Below are 21,898 nucleotides of genomic sequence, written 5' to 3'. Positions count from 1 at the left end.
CCTGCAGTTTTCTTGGGAAGTTTTTGCTAATTTTTCTAAATGTATATGGTAGATGAACAAATGACCATTGACCCCAAAAAGCATCACAGGTCCTAAAATTAGGTTTTCCCTTAGTTCCCAAGGCAACCTTGTAGTAGAGCATTCCATGAACATTAAAACTCAGAAACATTAGATGATCTTGCACTATATAAGACACAAGTCAAAAGTGAGTAAACAACTCAAAAAAAAAAAGGCAAAAATATGAGAAAAATGAGTGGGTAAAAAGGAAAAGAATATAGAAAATGATGTAAGAGAAGGGGTAAAGAAACACAGCATGAAAAAAGAATAAAAAATTCAAACATAGATAAGAATAGAAAGAAACAAAAGAGAGAAACAAGGCTAAACTCTGTGTAAGAAAGCAAGCTTCCAAATTCTGTCCAGATGAGGAAGACAGGAAGCTCATGGAGAGATGTGAGGCAACACACTGTCAGGATTGGTTTTCATCACATCTAATTACAGAAAAAGATACTATTTATATTTCCATCATAACTGATGAAAAACTGGACACAGAAGGTGAGTCTAGTCAGAAATAGTAATAAAAAATTGACTTGAAAACATTAGGGACATTTCAACCTCCCAGCATACTCTGTCAAAGAATTATACCAACACCTCAATGCAGGAATATTAAGGTCTCATTGTTCAAAATTCTCATGGATATCTGAAATTCAATCACAGAGTTTGCAAAATCCAGAGATTTCCAGCTAGTATTCCAAATAAAGTAATTTTACTGATTATTTCAAGAACCAAAAATAACACTTCTCTATTTTTGTTCCATTTTGTGCATTTACATCCAACAGGTTGTCTATTCTTCAAATATCCTATTGCCTTTTTTTTTTCCTTCTCAACTAGTATCAAAGTCAGATAGCGCATGGTCTTGCTCAAAATCCTACCCTATTTGTGCCATCCACAGTGACATTTTCAACAGCTGGACAGGCTGCAGTAAACTCAGAAATAGCAGTCATTACTGAAAGCTTCCTGTTCATATGAAATACATGGTAAATGCTTTTCCCAACATGAGATTTCAGAAAGCCAGCAGGGAGAAAATGGCACTTCTTTCTTTTATAAGCATTTTGTATTTGAAAAATGACTGAAAGCTCTACCAAGTACACTGAAAAGGCTACATATGATCACTTGCCCAGGAGCAAGGTTCTGTGTTTAAGCAGAGGACAGAGTGATGCTGCTGCAGTCTAGCAGAAAATCTTCAGGTAATTTTTAGCAACATTTTAATATCAGTCTGAGAAAAAGAAACCACTTGCGTTACTAAGTGCTAAGCTATCCTTTTCTTTATGGTGGAACAAAATCCAAAATAAACACTTCCCTGAAGCATTTAAAGCTCTTTGAGAGTGGAAAAAATAATTTCACACATTTCGAAATACAAACAGAATATGAACAGAATATTAAATAAGAAAGTAAAATACATCACAATCATCACCAGCAAGCAATACTCCAAGTTTCTACTAAATAGAAGTTTCCCTTCTATTTAGAATATGAAATATCTGTGATATTTGTAATACATACTTCTATTTTGATACATATTTGCGCAGTCCTGAATGTCAAAATCCATTGAGTTGACAGGCAGTAACAGGAACCTGATAATGATACATAGTACTAATAAGGAGGAGGATGATTCAGTGAGCATTGGTAAATGATGACTTTTGAATAGCAACCGGTATACCATTGCTTGGGAACAAGATAAAAAAAGGAGAGAGTATGCTTTTCCTCTCTTAGATTTGACTGATCCTAGGAACCAAACATGCAGTGACCAGCTTTGCCCATGCAGCAGACACCCGAGCATTCAGACCACCAAGAAATTTTGAACAAGCATTCTCTTGTAAAGCATAAGCTCTAATTGGAATCTGGGTCCTGAAAAAATTAGTGCTTTTCAATGTTAGGAACAGCATTCTGTCCTGAGATGTACTGCAATATGACATAAAAATGTGAGATAGAGTGCTTGACATCACTGCACCCTGACTAAGATGACAGGATAGCACTGAAGGAGAGTAAGAATATCCTATCCAGTCTGGTAACATATGTACATCATTTATAACAAGCACATAATGCTGAATATTTCCATTAGAGTTTATCAATATTATAAAAGCATCACAACTACTATAATACACAGTTATATATTATACAACAAAATAGTAAGAATGGACAGAATTTTCAATAGCACAAGGGTAACTTTGAGCTAAACTTGGAAGTCAGGTGTTTAAGAAAATACTATCTGCTGTTAAAGTGGGGGTTCAATTAGGGTGCAATAATATTGTCATCCAAACCACTTAAAAATGCTGCTGCTGCAAAACACTGCTTAGCAGACTACCTGCTACTTAAAACTGGAGACTTCAAGGATGTTGTAAGTGTACTATAGATGTCATGGAGATCAAAACCTAACAGATATAACTGACTAAAAAGCTAACACATTTGTACCTTGCCTTTTTTCCACTTGTGTTTTGGTGAGCATTTTGAACTGGTTTTCATACTGCATTCATAAAGCATTCCCACTTCAAGCCAGTTCTTTATACCGGGACCAATTTAAAGAATAGATCAACATCAGGAAACAGGATGTCTAACTAAAAGCAGAAAGAGCAGCTGAACTTGCTCAAAACCAGCATATAGTTGCCCTAAAGCACTCCAAAACTCCAGCTGATATGGATGTGAAAATAGGTGAAGGACTTAGATCTGGCTGCTTTCATGTTAGTCACTTTGCCACTTCACTGAGGCTAAATTGATCTTTCTTTGATGAAGCATCACAATACAGACAAAAACTGAACATGAAAGTAGCGTAGGAAATGTTGCTCTGAACAGCTTCATATAAAATTAAAATAGATTAGCTTCCAGTTAAAATGGCTACTTCATTTTGGACATTCATGTTGCTTCAACACTGGAAGCCACTGTGGGACTGGACAGAGACACTGTTTTCAGGTCTCTTTTGGGCAGCAGCTTATAGAAGAACTAGTAGTCAAACAAACCTGGTCTCCCCTGCCAAAAATCCTGGGCATGTCATCCCTGTACGCTGCAGAAACACCTGTGTTTTAACAAAAAAACAGTTCACTTTTAGAACAAGTAAAAGGGTCCAGTGATTCTTGACCCATATAATAAGAAGACAAAGACCACTCGTGTGTGCATAGGTCACACTGGAAGCAAAAGACTTTAAATTTCCTGAAAGCCAAAGAATAAATACAGCAGCTGATCTCAATAAAGCTGGTGTGGAGAACTGCAAGATTAATGTTTTATGCTCCTATTCACAGGCTTATCTCTCTCTGCCATATCCAGAGTTAAATTTCAAGTTAAATTGTCTAATCAATTTTATAGCAGTTATGATACTCACTGCTGCAGCTGAGCCAAAATGCTGGCAAATGGATAACAAACCGATTTTATTTATATACACGTAGACACACTTAATTTAGTATCCTCATTATATCTTCTACTTACATAAATTATCTCTGAATGGAAAAAGAAAGAAAAAACGGGGGGCAGAAAATTCCCATTGAAAATTCATGGCTTTCATCTGTCACTATTGGAGACAAACGATCAAGACTTGGAATTTGTTAAGTCGACACTGAAAAGATCTGGAAAAGGATGGTCGTTTTTTTTAATTTGCCTCATCACTCAAACCAAGTTGAACCCTTACATCTGCAGCAGTGGAAGGATGGTGAAAAGAACCTTAGCACACCCTCTGATTGGTAGTTACTGAGCATTCACAATTGCTAAATTTTTATCAATTTAGAAAACTTGATCATTTTTTTCCCTTAGTTCTAAAACCACGTAACTTCACAGCAGGGCAAGGGAGTACCTGCCTACTGATTTTTAATTTCATATACAAACTCTTAGTTATCCACAAAAGAAATCCTGAAAGGTCTAGTTTGTAATCCACCCTCTAAGCATACTTACAGCTCACAGAAGTGAGTTTTATGAAACTAGGCCAATAAAATAATACATTTCCGGATTCCTGTGACCTTGCTTATAGAAGTTTTGACTCATATTACCTTGGCAAACACATTCCTGCTATTGAGCACTAATCATGGAAAAAAATTAACTGAAGAAGTATGATACACATTTAATGAAAATATAGAATCCCTATACAGACATCCCATAGTTCAAATATTATTTAGTTGGAAACATTAAAAATAGGGGCTTATGCTGAAAGGTTGTATACCAGACATGCTGCAGTAGAACTCAAGAACTCCTAAGTATTCAGAACTCACACAATTTTTATTTAGCAATCAAATCACACCCTATTTCCTAACTCCATCCATAACACTAATATGCCACCTTTCACAGCATTAACTATGTAGCTTGCTGAACTATGCAAGCATGAAAAATTATCCAGCAGTCAAGAAACAAATTCACAGAATACAGAACCTGCAAATGACTGAATACAATGATATAATAGCCATCCATCATCAGAGAAAAACTACAGATATTTCAGCCATAATGAGCGTGATTGCTTCTACTCAGTGTGAAATAAACTCATGAAATATTCATTCAACTGCAGTGATGTCCATCAAATCTGGAGAAATTAAAAGAAGGCAGTGCCAGGTAAAATCCTTTTCTCTGCTGGAGGTGTGAAGGCATCCCTTCAGTAATCCTGGATGACAAAATATAGCTGTAAAATATCACTATTTTTCTGTAAATTAGACTTGAATACTAGGGGAAATGACCAAGGTTATATAAGAAGGCTTTTCAGATTGCTATTTCCCCTTGATGGGGTTTAGATTCAACCAATTCAGCTATATGTCCTGTATCTGGACAAAAATTATTTACTCATTTTGTATGTGGAAAAAATGTAAATATCTAAGCAGATTTGGAATAAAGAAGGAGAAAAGAGGTCTGTTTGAACCATCATGCCATCAAACTCAGAGCTGTCCTAAGTAGTGGTGGAAAGTTACATATCCCTGAAGTGATGTAAATGTGCTTTATATCACTGAGCCCAAACATGCCAAGAGAACAACCAACAGAAAGGAGAAGAAAGCGATAAAATAGCTTTTCCTTGCATAATTTAATATCTCTTGTCAGTTGTGTTTCCTGCTAAGGCTTTGTCCTTCTGTCCCTCAAGATGCAAACTGCATCAGTTTAATGAAGTGTAACTTAACATTTTCATTTAAACCCATTATGAACCCTCCTCGACATGTATAAATAGACTTTCCTCACTTGGCATCACACTGGAAAATCTTCAGTTGTATGGACAAAGACAAATTATTTGGTTCTAACTTTCTTTATACTCAGGAATAAAACTTCACTGTCTTTAGAGTTGTGTTGTAGGAAACATGAACTTCTAATGCTTTTGGGGCAGACATTCAAAAAATCACTATTATGCTTCCCCTGAGCTGCCAAACCATTCCCATGGATCTTTGAAAACATGTTCCCGAAAGATTCGTAAAAAACATTAAGGCATTTTAGGCTGTCAATTTGTAAATCTCATGCTTGTCCTTGCATCTGAAATGGTTGCTATTAAGAAGTTCCCTTATCTGACAATAGAACTCTTTGCATTTAATACAGTCTAGATTTCAAACGAAACACAACACAAACAGTGGAATGTTTGTCAGTGATGGCTGTAAGTTATACTGAAACATCCTAAGAGCTCACTAGCCTAGCTGCCACATTCTCTACTGACCAGGTGACAGCTAGTACTTGAGGACAGCAATTTCTTAAACTTCGATTTCACAATGACTTGCAAAAAAACAACTGTTAAAAAACTCAGTTTAATTTTTCAGAAGACATGCATGTATTCAGAGATTTCAAATAAACATAATGTTAAAAGTCATGGAATCTAGTAATTCCCAGAAGAATCTAATTAAGATACAGAAATGTCAATACTTTTTAAAGTCAAGGCACTTAAGGCTCAGTTAAAAGTTGTTATACAAAAAGCAAAGTAAATAAGAGGTCCTACTCTATCTGAAGACTCGCTGTTCTCTGAATTTACCTCTAGCAGCAACAAAGAAGACGACAGTTCAACACACTTTCAAAAAATGAGATCTTTTGACATTCGTATGATGAAAAACGGCTTTGTGATGGGTGAAAAAAAAATATGGAAAACTAGGTGATACAAAGCACGTGTTTCAGGGGTACTATAAAGGCAATATAGAAAATTAAGCCTATGTAACATACCAAGCTCCTGAAGAACCTCCACCTCTAACACTGACCTGTGGCCCAGGATTGAAAGTTTGCTACAAAAAAGAACTAGATTCAGTGGTAATTGTTCCATTCATCCAAACTCTGGCCGTCTGTGCTAAAGCACCTCATGGCAGCCCTTACGTTGCTGCAATTTTTTATGGCAGATAAGACACCCAGAAGCTACTGAACTAACTGGGAATGCCAAAAGCACAAGGAAGCCCTCGTGGTACCCCACAACCAGCAACCGGAAAAGGAAAGCCAGCGGAACAGTCATTATGTTGCTTTTATGTCACCCCAGTATTCTCCCACACTGACGTAATTTCACTCATCTGGTTCACATAGTTTGGTGTTTATCTGGGCTGCTGTCATGCAGAACATAGTGCAAAGTGCTGCTCTGTACTGTCTTTAGAAAGACACACAAGATATTAACCCCTGAAGTTAATTCTGTGAAGTCTCAGCTCCATGAAAACCTAGGAATTTGATAAGGAAAATGTGACTAAGGTTTGTGAGCCAGAAAATAAGCAAGGTGAGACTGTACCCTCAGAGCACAACATTAGAAGCTAACACTGGATTCTTAATACATGCTGGGAAGATATCTGAAAATCAAAAGATATGTACATGAGGATGAGAGGCATAGATCAATAAACTGTAAGGTAAAGCAATTTTTGAGACCCTAAAATATCAGGTTTACATTATACACAGACACCAATAGCACATTTAATAAACACACTAAAAGCCAAACAAAACCTTATAATACAAATCAATTTTTCTTTTTTTTTTTTTTTTAAATATCACCTTTTGGAGTTCTTAAAATATACGCATTAGGTAAAACAAAAAGTATTTTTCTCAAGTTAACGTTTTCAATACAATGAAGGACATTAGCTATGACCTTTTGAACTAGAAATGTTTGATAAGGGGGGGATCAACTTCTCAAGGATCATGTAGACATGACATAAGAAATCCTCTTACTAGATACAGATATAACAATTGAAAACAACTCATTTAGAAACTGTAACTCCCATGAAATGAACAGAGACATCTTTACACCTTCTGAAATGGAAATTTCTGCCTTTCCTTGTCTTGATAATTCAGCTGGTTGGTTACATATCAGCTCTATAAAGGTGAAATATTAAGTTTCTAATTCTATAAAACTGATATAGATTAACAATATTTGAGTGCTATAATTCAGACTAAGTTCTCCAACTTACTGTGGAGGTATTGTATTTCCTGAAAAAAATCAATAGAAAGGAGAATTCTTCTTTCTGTATAGACATCAAAAATGACAGGAAATTACATATGAGCTGCATACTTTAAATATAACTAAGCAAAAATACAATATAATATTTTTCTCCTGAGTTTTGGAATGAACTGGTCCCTGTCCAATTGCTAGCTACATAAAATTGTTTTACAGGACAAGGACAATATGTCCCTACCAAGCAAATAATTAACCTGAACATAAAGAATTTCAATGTTCACTGCAACACCTTGTTCAAAAGAGACAATGATCACACAGAGGAAATACAAATACAACAACAATTATAAAACTATCAAATCAAGGGTGTTATTTGTTAGGCCATACAACAAATAGCTCCAGGATAGCTATTCTATTCCAAAGTTCAACTTGCTATCCATAGCCACTTAAATAACATTCATGCTTTATGCATGCTTTTTTTCACGTACAACAAAAAGAAAAAAAAAAAAAAAAAGAAAAAAAAAAGAGTGGATAGTGTCAGACTCTTAAATGTCTCTCTCCTCTCCCCCAGAATCTTGGTAAACTAACTCCTGATACAGATTTTTGTATTTATATAAGCATATTTAAGAATAATTTCTAAATAAGTGTCCTCGTAAAACCAATTCCTACATTAGATAAAGAGAAAATGCCTGGCTCTATAAATCCTGTTAGAGGGCTAAACCTCTCTAAATCTTCTCCTCATTTCCTCCCCATGTCTGATACTACTGTTGTGCATTTTCTAGTAAAATAACTTGCACTCTAACAAAAATTTTAAAAAATAGTTTTGAAAATAAAGCATTACTATGTACAACTATAATATGTATATCTATATTTACTGGTGTTTCTGAAATGTTCATAAACATTCAGATTCTCTTGTCACCTGGTTTTAACTGAAGGCTTAATTTAGCCGTTTACTACTAATCTACCATTGACTTCAGCAGGAATATTCGACATTGCAAAACAGAGAGAACACAATTGTTCTCTGCGAGCACAACTGTGCCTTTACTACGGCCATCTCTTTCAGCAGAGAGGGTACCTCAGAACTATGCCTATGTAAAGTACTGATCAATCTCCAGATTGTCTAGTTTCTGTATTAAAGAACTTCTCTCAGCCTTTTGCAAAGGACTCAATTCTTCCTCCATCTCACATGGAGAACAAATGTACTCTACAAGTGGTCCCATGATTCAAATCAGGAGCAGCCCAATATCTCAATCCTGACACTGACAGCAAGGAATGTGCAGGCTCTTAGCTCCCACTGAGCAGCGCCCCATTCTCTCCCAAGCCTCGTTTCTCACTGCCTGCTGTCAGCTACAGGCCTGAAACCTTGTTCTGCAAGCAGTCTCTCATTTCACAAAGATGTCTCTGAGACTCAGTTGCTACCTGACAGGACACATAGTATAGCAACTGAAGGACAGTGCATAATGAAAGAAAAGCATTCAGCATAGTCTTGAAGTTTCACCATTTGCTTGAATACTAACTCAACTGAGATACTCATTTGCCCTTAGGAAAAGCAGTTGACTATCATGTATTCTGAGATCTTGTGTGGATGGGACTTCAAGGTCTCAGTTTTCTCAAACTAACACCAATAGGCATGCACAATGCAAGTGTGGCAAACCTGGCAGATAGTAGCAGCAAATAGAGTTACACTGGCATATTTTGGAATATGATTATGCCATCAGAACTGTAGGGCTTTGGTTTACAGCTCAAGCATTCTCTCACCGGACACTGAATGCAACATTAGGTTCAACAGGAAATTAAGTATATCCACACAGAGAAGGTTACTATAATTAGTAAGAAGACACCAAGTAGTCCCGTTATAACATTACTGTGGAATATAAATTTTGGCATAGATACAAAATTCTCAAGAGTGGATTTCTTGGGCTGTATGCACTGCTTTAAAGATAATAAACCCCAAACATTTCTTTGCTTCTTAAAAATGACAATAAATTCAGTAACAAGAAAATAGCAGGAACAACATTCTGTCCTCCAATAAGACCACAGATGTCTATGAAATTATACCTGGAATAAATTTTATACAAAACATGCATCCTCTAATTCAAAAGCAAAGTCCAAAAGATTTTATATAGATATGACTTGCAACAACATTCATCTGCAATACTGATATGATGTACTGCTGTGGAAACCACAATACTCTTACTATGCTATGAATGAAGAAAATAATAACTAAGACCAACATCAGCTTTAGGCAGTGAGTCTCCTCAGGCTCACTTACCAGAAGAAGAAACTCAGTGAAGAAAGACAGTTTCCTAAACTGGATAATCTGAGTACCTGCAGTTAGATCTCATATTTGAATTTGCCCTGGAGGAGTCTAAATTCTTTTCAGAGGCTAGAGAGGGGGGTCACAGAAGTTAAGAGCTAGCTGATACCACCCTTTGTAATTATTTCCAAAATTGCATTCATCATTTTTGATGATTCACATGATGCAACAGCAACCTCTGATAATTTGCAAGATTCCTGCCAGAGAGAAACAAGGAAAAAAACATGGGGGAAAAAGTAAGTATTACAAGGCAGCCAGTTTCTGAACTCTCAAAGCAAAAAAATCTACATTTAAGTGACTCATAAATATTCTCTGGACTGATATTTTCAAAGGGATAAATTTTCAAGAATAATTTCTCCGAATATACTTCAGAGTTTTTCACTTATCCCCACATTATTTTTTCTGAAAGCACTAATAGGATCAAACATCTCATGACCATTTAATCTTGAATGTGGATGAATTTATATCTTGCTAACTGCAATTAAAGGTAAGTTATTCAATAACTGTATTTTGATTAATTTTAATTAAAAATAATGCATTAAATTACATCATTAAACTAATTTCTCAAAATAATTGTTTCCTCTTCTCTTATTATTATAAAGAAAGTTCAGCCATATCACTGAGTTGCCCTCTCTTGTTAGCCAATTGTTCCAATTCAGTGCTAATTCTTCTTTGATATTTGACTCCTTACTTGAAACAAAATTTTAAGTAACACTTGGTAACATCTTCAGAACTACCTAAATGATTTAGAAGAGTCTTACTGAAATCAACAGGATTTAAGATGAGTTAATTGAGAACTTCTGGAAACTTGACTGCAAATATCTAGCAATTCATACCTATGGCTGAAAGTGGAGGCACACATGATCTCCACAAACCCAAAGCATAAGACAAAACCTGACTGAAAATCTGGTCCATGGCTAATATGGCAAGGCTAACCACATTCTTTCACTAAGATTAATTATTAGGTATCCTGATGTCTTAGAAGTATTTAGTATTTATACTGTACTCTTTCAAAACTAAACAACATTTTCAGAATGTCAATAGCAGCCAAAAACCTAGGCTTTCAGACAGACTGAGTAGTAAAATGGAAATAGACACAAGCTTTTGTTGATACAATTATACCTTTTTAGAGTTTCCGTTACTCTTTATGGATACTTTTTAAGACTATTTTTCTGAAAACTGGATGCCTCTATGCTTCCATAAGGTACTTGGTGTTCCACAAGGCTGGGCCATTGTTACTCAATTTTTCCTCTTTCCTTTTCACATGTTTAATACACATAAGTTGAGGAGTGTTATCTCAGTAAAATGCTAAGCTAAACAAACACGTGCACACAGAATTTAATCTTCACTGTGTTAAAAAATGCATAGGAAAATTATGAAAAATGGAGAGTAACATTATCAGATAAAAATGTGCGACTGGAAGGTTGTGATGTAGGTACACACTTCTTCACTAAGGACTGGGGAAACTGTAAGACACTAAAAAACCACCTAGCCCAGAAGGTTAAATTGACATGCCATCGTGCCTACTTTTCCCCTTATCTAAGATATGCAGATCTACTGATCCTAACATGCTCTAAGGCCTGACCAAATCTTTGTGGCAGACAACTGAGGAGAAGCAGTGGCAACTCCTTTTATGACCCATGAATATCAAACCCAAGCAAACTGAATTGGCCAGATAAACTGAAACTGAGAGTAAATACCACCAAACATGAGCACCTTGCTTCTCATCCTGTCTGCTGAGTGACTCATATATGCAAAAAGATTGATATTGATATACTGTTCCCACTGAAGTTCTCTTAGGCTGCTTACACTAAAGATGTGGGTGTATTTTTTTACTATCCCTTGTCAGAAGCTAAACAAGCTTCTCTGCAACCGTCTGTGGAATGAGAATTGCAGGATGACAAAAATAGCTACAGCTGCACTGCAACTCCTACTGGCACACCATCAGTTTTTATGCCTCTGACCATTTAAACTAGGCTAGTGCAATTCTACCTTTTGAAATCAAACAGGACATTATAGTAGACCACAAACACTAAGCCATGACCATATTTACTACTAATTAAAGTAATGCTCCCATTTCGTTCAGCACAGCAAGCTTACAGTGCACGGGTGGCAAGTGGCTCTTCTCAGCATGTGTTGACTACAAGATGCATTTTAAAAACAGATTTTAATTAAAATGAGTATTTCTCAGCTGCTGAGAGGGAAAGAAGGTAATAAGGGATGTAAAAAGCTCTAAGCCATCTTCTAGCTTAATTTAAATGGCATTTAAAAATTAAAATGAACTTTACAGCCACTTATGTATACTAGAATTTGCATATAATGCATACCTTCAGTTATATGAAATTCCAGATTTTGAAAGCAAGTAACTACATCAGAAAGACTATTATAAAAGCAGATCAGTTTATCACATGTACTTTATTCGTTTGGCAAGAGAAGCCTACATTGTCAGGTGTCTATGCCTCCTTATGAAATACTGGCCATACTTCAGACTGCACTCAGACCCATTTTGTGCTGTATTTTCTGAGGGGTGCTATTTTAGTACTATTTTGCTGGAAAACAGGGAAGTGACATTTTTCAGCAGACTTCCACTCTACTGATTACTAAAGGACAGATTTTGGAGCAGGAAGGGACCTGGAGCTTCTTACGGCATGAGGATTTTCTCTCCTGATGAATGAACAAGTACAGCTGCCTCTGGGACTGTGGAACTGCCTATGTCTCCAAGACAAGCAAAGAAAGCAAACAGATCTCAGAGATGAAAGCACTGACTGTATGACCTTGAACAAGTTGCTTGGGGCCAGATTCCAACCCAAGTTACACTGCTCTGGGTCACTGGCCTAATTGCTCCAATGCTCTTCATCTAACACAGTAACTGAGGACAAAGCATTGGCCTTAATCTTCTACTTCTTTTAATATTAACTGTGTATTAGAGAAGTGGCCTTTCACAATCTGTATTTTCACATATAACTAAACAAGAGAGAGAGACAAACACTTTCATTTTAGTTTATTACTATGAACCTCACACTCATACTTGTTTACCTCATTCTTATTTGGCTGACAACAACTTGTGCCGTTTATTGCAGCTGTGTCTTAATCAAAACCAAAAATGCATTCTCTACTTCCAGTTAAGTCATGTGAGTTCAAATCTAGCAAGGAGAGGCAGCCTTGTATTCACATGAGTTTTAATTTGACCTGCCAGCTTGTCTGAAAACTGCAACTGCCTTGCTCACACAGGATTTTCATTGAAGACCCACTTTTCTTTCAAGCAAAGGGAAGCCCAGAGACAAAGACAAAACTCATCACTTGGAGGGCAGCAGAGAGAACTCGAGGCTGGGGAACACAATTTTGTGATGGATTTTTCTGGAGAATGTAGGGTGCTTAACATAAGTGGGCTTTTGTAACTTACTGGATACCCTGGCAGTTTGCAGCATGAATGAGCATTTCTTCACTTCAGCACACTGGCAATTGCTGTGTGCTTTTCACACAGATCTCTTGTAAGGAATAGGATTTGGCTCTGTTTTACACCACTTTGTGCTTTTTAACTGTGTGTGTTTTGAAATGTATTACATATTCACAATAGTTCAGGAAATTCTACCATGTAACTTGTCCTATTCTTTAAAATTTATTCTTTATGCAGGTTTCAGACTTTCTCTCAGGCCAACAAATAAAGGACATAGGGGTTTTGAGAGCCTTTTTTGGCAGGAGCTGGAGTTGTTCTGTTTTGTTTCATTTTCAGCCAGTTTCCTAGGGCAACCAAACATAGTCAAGGTCTTTGAATGTAGGTCTGCCATTGGGTGACTGTTACTAACTTTTGAACCTCTGACAAGAGTAGAGAGCTCATAGATAGGTTGCTGACAGTTTCATTAAGGTAGGCAAGCATGCAGAAATGAGAGAGGACCCCATTCAATATTCCCTTATCAAGGCGAAGGCTACAATGAGCTCAACCTTTTCACAGATACTAGAATATGCAAATATACAGCTATGAATACAGTAGTCAAAAGAAATCTTTAAGCAGAGTTATCACCGCATTAGAACTCACCACTCACTCAGACATGGTATGACATATAGACTGTGTGGGCTTATTAAAAGTCTTGACTTCAGCTCATAATTTTCCTGTCCTGTTGTCATTCATAAGAGATGTCTCATGTAGATTCTCCAGTGAAGACTGTCTAATGAAGAAGGGAAAACTCAAACTGAAGTTCCAATGTAATTAAGTAAAAAGAAACCTATAACAATTCTGAACCATCACATCCAAACCCATTGGAAGGCCATGATCCTCAATAGTTACTTTTTTTTTTTTAAAGCACAACTCAGTTGGATACTTTAAATAGTTTCTGTTACAAAGTCTTCTGTAGTCTTATCATTCAGACCATAAAATAATCATTGGATCATAATAAATAATCAATTGTGATCATGGTAAAACAAAACTGGATTACTACCTATACAGAAACAGCTGCACAACCTACTACAAATTCACTAAGCCAACCAAGTCCCCTTGGGTATGTTACTTAAAAAGAATTCATATTTAGATTAATTTTTCATCTTTTGGATTTACAGCATTTAAAAGCATCTCAAGTAATGCTTTCCAACTCATACTCCCTATTACATGAGGTAAATATAACAAGCATAGCGCGATATACCAAAGAATTTAGTTTCACTCTATGGCTTCCATCTCAAGCACTGCAGACTTGCATTAGGGCTGACAGCCTCACCAGACAGCCTACTTGGTTTACTGAAGGTTTGCTCAAGGAAGCAACACAGAAACCAGCTAAGCATTAGAGAATATGCAAAAATAGAAGGAGGAGAATCAGTATTTTATTTTTCACATACAGGATTCTGTCTGCCCTTCACCTGTACAGTTATCAGAAAGCAGAGTACTGGACATGTTCCTACTACACAGGCCATGCTGGGGCACCTTGCTACCTGATGTGTCATGGAACTTGAAATTAAACTCTCATACTCTAGAAAGGCTGTTGTACTCAGATCCCTGTAAATCAAATATGATTTAAGAACTCCATGCTACCTAAACAGAGTAACAAAGTGAAGTACAGAAGCAACACATTCAACGGGTTGAGGTTCCAAAGCATCGTACAAAGCAGTTCACAGAGAGAGGAAACAAAGAAATGTACCAGCAGTTTCAGGTGCCTCCATCTAGGGGAAGAAGAGAAAGCAACCTCTACACATGGGCAGAGGTGAAACAATACCAATAAAATGTGTGTGAAGTCTTACTGCTCAAACCTGTCCTTTCATGAAAGGTAAGGCAGTAGCTGTGTCATGAGAGCACAGGTGACACTGACTAAAATTCCCATATATTCCACACCAGAGGGACAGAACTTTTCTGTGATCAAATGGATTCATTGAGCAGATAGGGTTGGGGAATTTCAATTCCTGTGATTAGAGATACACCTAGAAATTACAGTGAAAGTGTAAAGGCTAGAAATTCATCAGAAACAGTGCTCTGAAAGCCACATGTTTACTACTGATCATTTATATTAAATTACCAGTATAAATTCCATCATAAAACTGTAAGTGCATAATATTTACTTTATGTCATGAGATGCATCTTAGTAGCATTTAAAAAACAATCTGCTGCATGCTCTGTTGTTAATTTTATCCCTTAGTTTATATAAACTCATGTATAATTTCCCTTTACACAAGTTGGATTACAAGGACTAACGACAGCATGAATCACTCCACTGATACTGTACACTAGTACTTAGGGCCAGCCAAGACTGAAAGAGCTTTTTAACATCTTTTTATCCTGATGATTTTGAAGTCTGTATGTTTTCAACTATGAGTACATGTAGAAATGAACTGCAAAAAACCCCAGAATAATCCTTTAAAAATGTTATTTCTAGCAACAAAATAAACATGAAATCTAGACAAACTTAAAGAGAGAAATTCCAAATTAGATGCCTATCTGTATGAAATAAGATAGAATACATATAACAAAATTTAGGAAAGTACAGTAGTTGTAAATGCTTAATCATGCCGTGTTAAAAACTCAAACGTGTTTTTACATGGAGTCTTACTGAAGCCAGTGGAGAGGCTCAGGGAATAAATTTATGGGATGCTTCTGACAATTGCGAATTGTAGAATTCTTCTAATGAGACTGCATTGATATACAAAGCTTAACATGGGAATTCCTCAAACTATGCTTCTTCTAGTGCTGCCAGCTGTGTCTGACTTAACAGTATTGGAGGAATAAACTCCAGATGACACTCTATCCTTGGAACTAAGAAAGAGCACAACTCTGATAACACTTTCTGTCATTCCACAGGAATGAAAGAGTAACACCAAAGAAAGAGTAACACCAAACTAGTTTTGAGGATCATTCAAGCATAAATAAACAAGAACACTCTGTGAAAACAATAAAATAAAATTGACTAATGATTCAGCTACGAACACTGCTGTGAAAATTGATCCAGCTACAAACAGCACAACAAATTCTAACCAAACGGTCTGTGCTGAGGAAAACATTTTCAAGGTCAAATAAAGGATGCTCCACTGTATAACAAAACCTAGTGTGGAAACCACAGGAAGTGATTCTGGAGCAGAGCTTTCTTTAATTCTGACATTATAAACATTGTATTTGTTCATACTTTCCTATAGCAATGACATAAGTAGTATATTTTTTTCTACATGTTTATAAATTTTCGATGAAAGTAGTCTGCAAGTAAAATGCTTAAAACTTCTATCAAAAGAAAAAAGAAAACATAGTGGATGATTCTGGGGTCTGTTCAGCCAGAATTAAATATAGCCTTCCAGGTCCCATAAAGCACAAAAGGCCATGCATGCTTGCAGCATGGCAGACGTACCTATTGTAACAAGTGGACTGAGAAAAACAAACCCAGACTGCAAATACTTTTAAACATTACCTCCTGAATTGTGGTTAAAAATGCTGGCACTACTTCAGCAGCACAAGGGCAACTGAAAACTATTTCATTCAGAAAAGCTGGGGCCTTCAAACCTGCTCTAAAGAGGCTGTGAATAATAAAAGGTGAGGAAATTAGAAGGAACAGGTAAAGGAGGAGATCCTTCTAGATTTTGGAGGGAGAAAAAAAGCAAAAATTAATGAGGCAGAGAAGTCTCAGAAGGAAAACCCAAGGTCAGGAAGATAAGCTTCAGCATGCCTTTGGAGACAATCAAACATCATAATGTCTGACTGGAACCCATTCAGAAATGAATGATGAAATACCAGAGAACTCTAAATAAGAATGTGATGTAGTCTCTCTTCCCCCCACCTTACATGACAAAAGTGATATTCTGCTTGTTCTAAAAGGTATGGCTCTAGGAGCAGGGACCTCATCAGAAAGCTGCTGTAAAAGCTGAAGTGGCCTGCAGGGCAGACTCTGATCTAGATTATACAGGCATAACTGCAGGGTAAAGAGTGAATTTGAAGAAGTGAGCTCATAACACAGTTTACCAGAGGTGGTAGAGCCATCAGATTAGTAGGCTGAGAAGAAAACCACTACATCTAGTTTAAGATGGAAGATGAAACATGAAGAAGGTGTTAATGGCTTAACTCTTACTGAAGAAAACCAGGTTTCTTACTGAAGAAATCTTTGAGATTTGCAGAACATAAATGAAATTTAAAGTGAGGGGTTGGCTTGGCATTCTTGCTTCTCAGATGCTGGAGGGAATAGAATTTCACTTCCCTAAATGATTCCTCCTGCCACTGTACTTATTAAGAGCTACTGATCTGCAGGGCTGAATATTGGCTGACAGATGAGATTGATACAGCTGAAGAGTTCAGGTGTCGACTGGGCTACCATAGGGCCTGTGGCTAGTTCCAGGCTAAATAAGCATCTTTATGAATGATCTGGAAAGAGAGATCACATTTCTGTATTGCAGACAGCATTAAAATAGAAGGAGCTACAAGCACAAGATGGCTTAGAAACATAGGCAAAAAATGATAAAATGGATTCTGTGACAGAATGAATGAATGCATCTGGGAACTATAATCTGAAACAAACACGAAGAAGAAGGGACATATATGGGAGACAGTAATGCTTAAAAAGCCTTAATTATAACAATGAGTAGAAATTAACAACAAAACCCACATTGTATATTTGAGATTCAACCTAGCAATATCAGCGTGTATCACAGTGCTTCTGTATGTGAATCTCGCATAATTACACATCAAGCATTTCATTTGCTTTATAAAGGGTCTAGAAAAGTTTCGGTGAAGAATAATTGAACCAATAGGGCACAAACAGAATACCAGGCAAGATTTAAGTAGCTAATAATATATAACTTGGTCATTGCCAGACAAATCAGTTAATAATCAATTACATAGATTTGAGTGGCGTAAAGCTCTAAAAAGAGATGAGGAGCGAGGAAGAAGGAAGGAAAATAACTCTAAAAATTAAAGAATATAAAGGAAAAATAGGGATGACTATGTTTCTTGACACAGGGATGTTGAATAGCCAGTCAAAGCCTTGCTAGTTATTGGTGGCATCATTGCTTATGATATAAACCAAGACAGGATAAAATACTTGCAATGGTGGCCTGAAGTGAAAGATATAGGCAAATCATCAGTTTTCTTCTCTTCCACAATTATAAAGACCATTTATGAAGGCTTTAAAATAGTTGCTTGGCTCCATTTAGTATTTTTCTGTGTCCTAACAGTAAGGAATATTACTTGTGAAAATCTTAGTCTCCAGTAAGAATGTAAAATTAAAACTGTAAGTATTTTTCTTTGCAACAAGAGAGATTTTAAAGCTATATACTAGATTTTAGCTCCTATCTGAAGCAGCATTATTGCTTGCCACAAAATCAACAAAACCACAAAACAAACAAAAAAAAAAACCCAAGACACACACACACACACAAAACCCCAAACCTCAACCATGCCATTTTTAAGTTCAGCCAGGTTAGAAGAAATTTTATGAAAGAAATACATTTCCTAGTTGGCCACACCACCGCTCAAAAGTGATACAGTTTGTATTATTTAGAGTGAATTTACATCTCCAAACTTGCAGCTGGGGAGAGGAATAAGAACAATAAACATGCCTCCGAATTTCATTTCCTATCAAAATATCACAGTTACAAACAGGTCTCTATTATGCTGGTTACAAAAATACGAATTGTTTATTCCTGTGCTCAGAACTCCCATAGTTTAAAAAAACCCAAACAACTATGCAAGCCCAACCATATAAGACTCTAAGTATTACCGTAGAATTTGGATCTCCCAGTTGTCCTTCATGTAGGAGTCTACCTAGAAATTCAATTTTCCCCTGTCTCTGAGACTTACAGGAGAACATTTCAGAAAGAGCAGAGATACGGCTCCACAGTGCCAAAAAAGGGATGTGAAGAATGCATCCAAAGACTGGATGATGTCACCTTATCCATTCTGCTTTAAAGGCAAACGTGTACATTATACGGCCATAAAAACTCCTGTTTACAAACTCTAGAAAATATATTTCAGCATAATAATAAACTTCTGAAATAAGAAAACATGAGACTTGCTCAAATAACACGGAAAGCCAAAGATGTAAGCTGTTCACATAAAACAGAAATGACTTCTTAGTTTGTATGACGTAATGGTTTTATAAAAGCTTGTTAGACTGAACAATTTTGATGGTGTCAAGTGTTTGGAAGGTGATGAAATTGATTTATGCAACTGAAACTGGCCAAGACACCAATTCCAGTTCTGATCCTGATACCCAAATACTATCTTTAAATATATGTAGTGAACACATTAAAAGCACGCTAGTGAGATTGTGTAGCTCAAGCCATCAATAGTGAGAAAATACCAGAACGAAGCATACTTGAATAACTTTAAATAGGCCCCTTTGTATGTTCAGATTATGATATAGTCTTTAACTGCATGATTACATACTATTTTTCCACATAAATTCTGACTCATTCAGCACACATAATGAATAGTGCATACATAATGAACTATTTTTCTTCTAACAGCTATCCACTGTTCTTCAGTGTGTAGTTCCAGGACTTATTTGCTACACATTATTCATATTCTGCTCTGAAGAGAAAAATGGATTTCATCATTCATTATAGGTTTTTCCACGCACCTCATGGGTTTTCCAGGGTACAACAGTGCCTGGCTGCTTAACAAACATTTATTAGCTTATTTTGAAAACATGTCTATGAGGAGAAGCAATAATTCTGCTTCCATTTTACACATGGAAAACTGAGGCACAGAGAAGTTAAAACATGGCTAGTAACTTTCACTGCCTATTTAAGGTGGTTACCATCTCTTTCTCCAAGCATCTAGAGGTGTGCTTTATATTTGCAAAGTCCTGTTCTTGTTGAAGTCAGTTGCGGCTGTTGACTCTCTATATCCCTGAAGCCCTGATGCCATGGTACCATTCATTGCTGGCAAACGAACAAGGAGAATTTGGTATCCTGGAGTCATGAGTGGCTTTGGAAGACGACACGTGCTAATACACACTGACCTTTCTCTGGCTGTCACACCAAAACATGGCCCACTTCAGCCCTGTTCCTTGAACTTGTTCCTGTCCCACCCCTTCTTCTACTCCCCAGTCACACATCAAAAGTCCTGTTCCTTATTGTTAAGGTTGTCCTTTCAGTCCTAGCCTCTTTGCTCAGCAAGTCCTAGTTCCATTCCTTTACTCCTAACCTCTGTGCACAGTTCCCCCCTCCTCATTCTTGTACTTTCTGTCTCTTCTTTGCAGACAGGTCTCCAGGTTTAGTCTTCACAGGTTCCCAGTTCTCATTTCATTCTCAGTCATCCAATTCATCTGAACTGGGTGAATGGCCCCTCATCTTTTTTTCCCAGTTCTCCTTCCCTGGGCATCCTGCCTGAAGTTGGATTACCTCCCTTGCTCCTTCATCTTCTTTTCCTGTTCTCATTCAGGGTCGTTTTTCCCATTTCTGCCTTCCCATTCAATCTAATTCTTACAAACATATGCAGCTTTCAAATCTTTCCTGTTCTTCCACACTTGACCAGCCACTCCCAAGTCTCTATTAGCGTCCTCCAGACCAGTTTTCTTGCTCCTCTCCCCAGTCCATGTCTCTGAAGTTCCAGCATCCTTATTGAATGTTTGTTGCTCTGCTTTTCTCATTTCTGCATTTTGACACGTGTCTGCTGCTTTCCAGCTGTCTATGCCAACTATAAGAGCATGGGAAGCAGATGACAGCGTCACTGTTCTCACTCTGGCAGGACCCCAGCAGCCAAAGTGCAATATCTATAGGGGGAGCGCTGCACAACCACAATGTGGAGCCTCAGGAAATTCAGCTGCTAAAATCCCAGACTGTTCTACCAAGTCTGTGAAAAGCACAGTTTTTTTAAAGGCTTATGATTTTCTGAAGTTGGATATATTTTCAAAGAATTGGCTTGCTCATGACACAAAGGCCATCCATCTACTAAAGGTTTAATCCCTAGGTAGGGCTAATACAAATTTTATAAAAAGGTCACCAGAATTTTCAGCAGAGATTAAACATTCTTTCCTGACCTAAGTTTACAGAAATATGACTGTGGTGTTCAGTAGAGTTCTAAGGAACTACATATTAGACTGTGCAAGAGACTAATACCAAGCTGTGCTAGTAGACCCTAAATAACAAGAAAAATAATGCAAAATAATTTTGTAAATAACAGAGAATGTTGAAAATAAGAGCTGATAATTGGCTTTATAATGCCGCATTCACTTTAAACCAAATCTCAGCAGGCGTGTTTATTTAAAAAAAAGAATAATCTCCAAAATGCATACATTTGTTTTCTTTTATTTGGCATTTGTAAGTTTTCTAAATGGTCTTGATTCATTAAGAAAGATGATGGTGTTTGAAAAAAAAAACCCTCAAGCACCCCAAAATCTACAAAGATATTAATTGTTATGGTATTATTAATTGCTCACTCCAGTTCCTGGATTTCTGGCTCCTGCATATACCTCCATAGGAGGTATAACCCAGTTTTTTAATACAAAGTGTCTCAATATTAATTCCCTCATCTCAGAGAATAAGAAAAATATTTTGTTATCTGCATAGAAATTCTATTATTGTTTATGTTTATACTGCAGCTTTGTCTGAAATGCCAAGCTAAGTGTGCTGCAGAATTTATCATAGTTGGATATGTAATATTATCATTTAATTGGTTGCCTTTACAGTTACTACAGCTCAGAGATCAAGGGCATTTTCAGAATATTAAAATCTAGCATATTTTTATTTCACTAGAGGTAATATATTGATATTTATCACAAAACTTTGATTAATCTCAATGATGTCAACGTATCACCTTAAGAACCACATCTTTTACA

At 36.7% G+C, this 21,898-nt stretch overlaps 1 protein-coding gene across 3 annotated transcripts in view; it reads right to left on the bottom strand.

Moving 5' to 3' along the window:
• Positions 1-21,898, bottom strand: part of PHYHIPL (phytanoyl-CoA 2-hydroxylase interacting protein like) — a 58,643-nt gene that overhangs the window by 10,680 nt on the left and 26,065 nt on the right. Inside the window, exon 1 of one of the 3 annotated variants that reach the window (XM_030487339.1) lies at positions 13,699-13,823. The exons of the other annotated variants lie outside the window; for them this stretch is intronic. The gene's annotated coding sequence lies outside the window, so the exon portion shown is untranslated. Of the gene's footprint in view, positions 1-13,698; positions 13,824-21,898 lie in introns of those variants that run through there. 3 annotated transcript variants of the gene reach the window in all.

This window comes from Strigops habroptila, chromosome 5 (genome assembly GCF_004027225.2).
Source record: "Strigops habroptila isolate Jane chromosome 5, bStrHab1.2.pri, whole genome shotgun sequence".
NCBI lineage: Eukaryota > Metazoa > Chordata > Aves > Psittaciformes > Psittacidae > Strigops > Strigops habroptila.
This window is presented reverse-complemented; position numbering and strand designations above follow the sequence as displayed.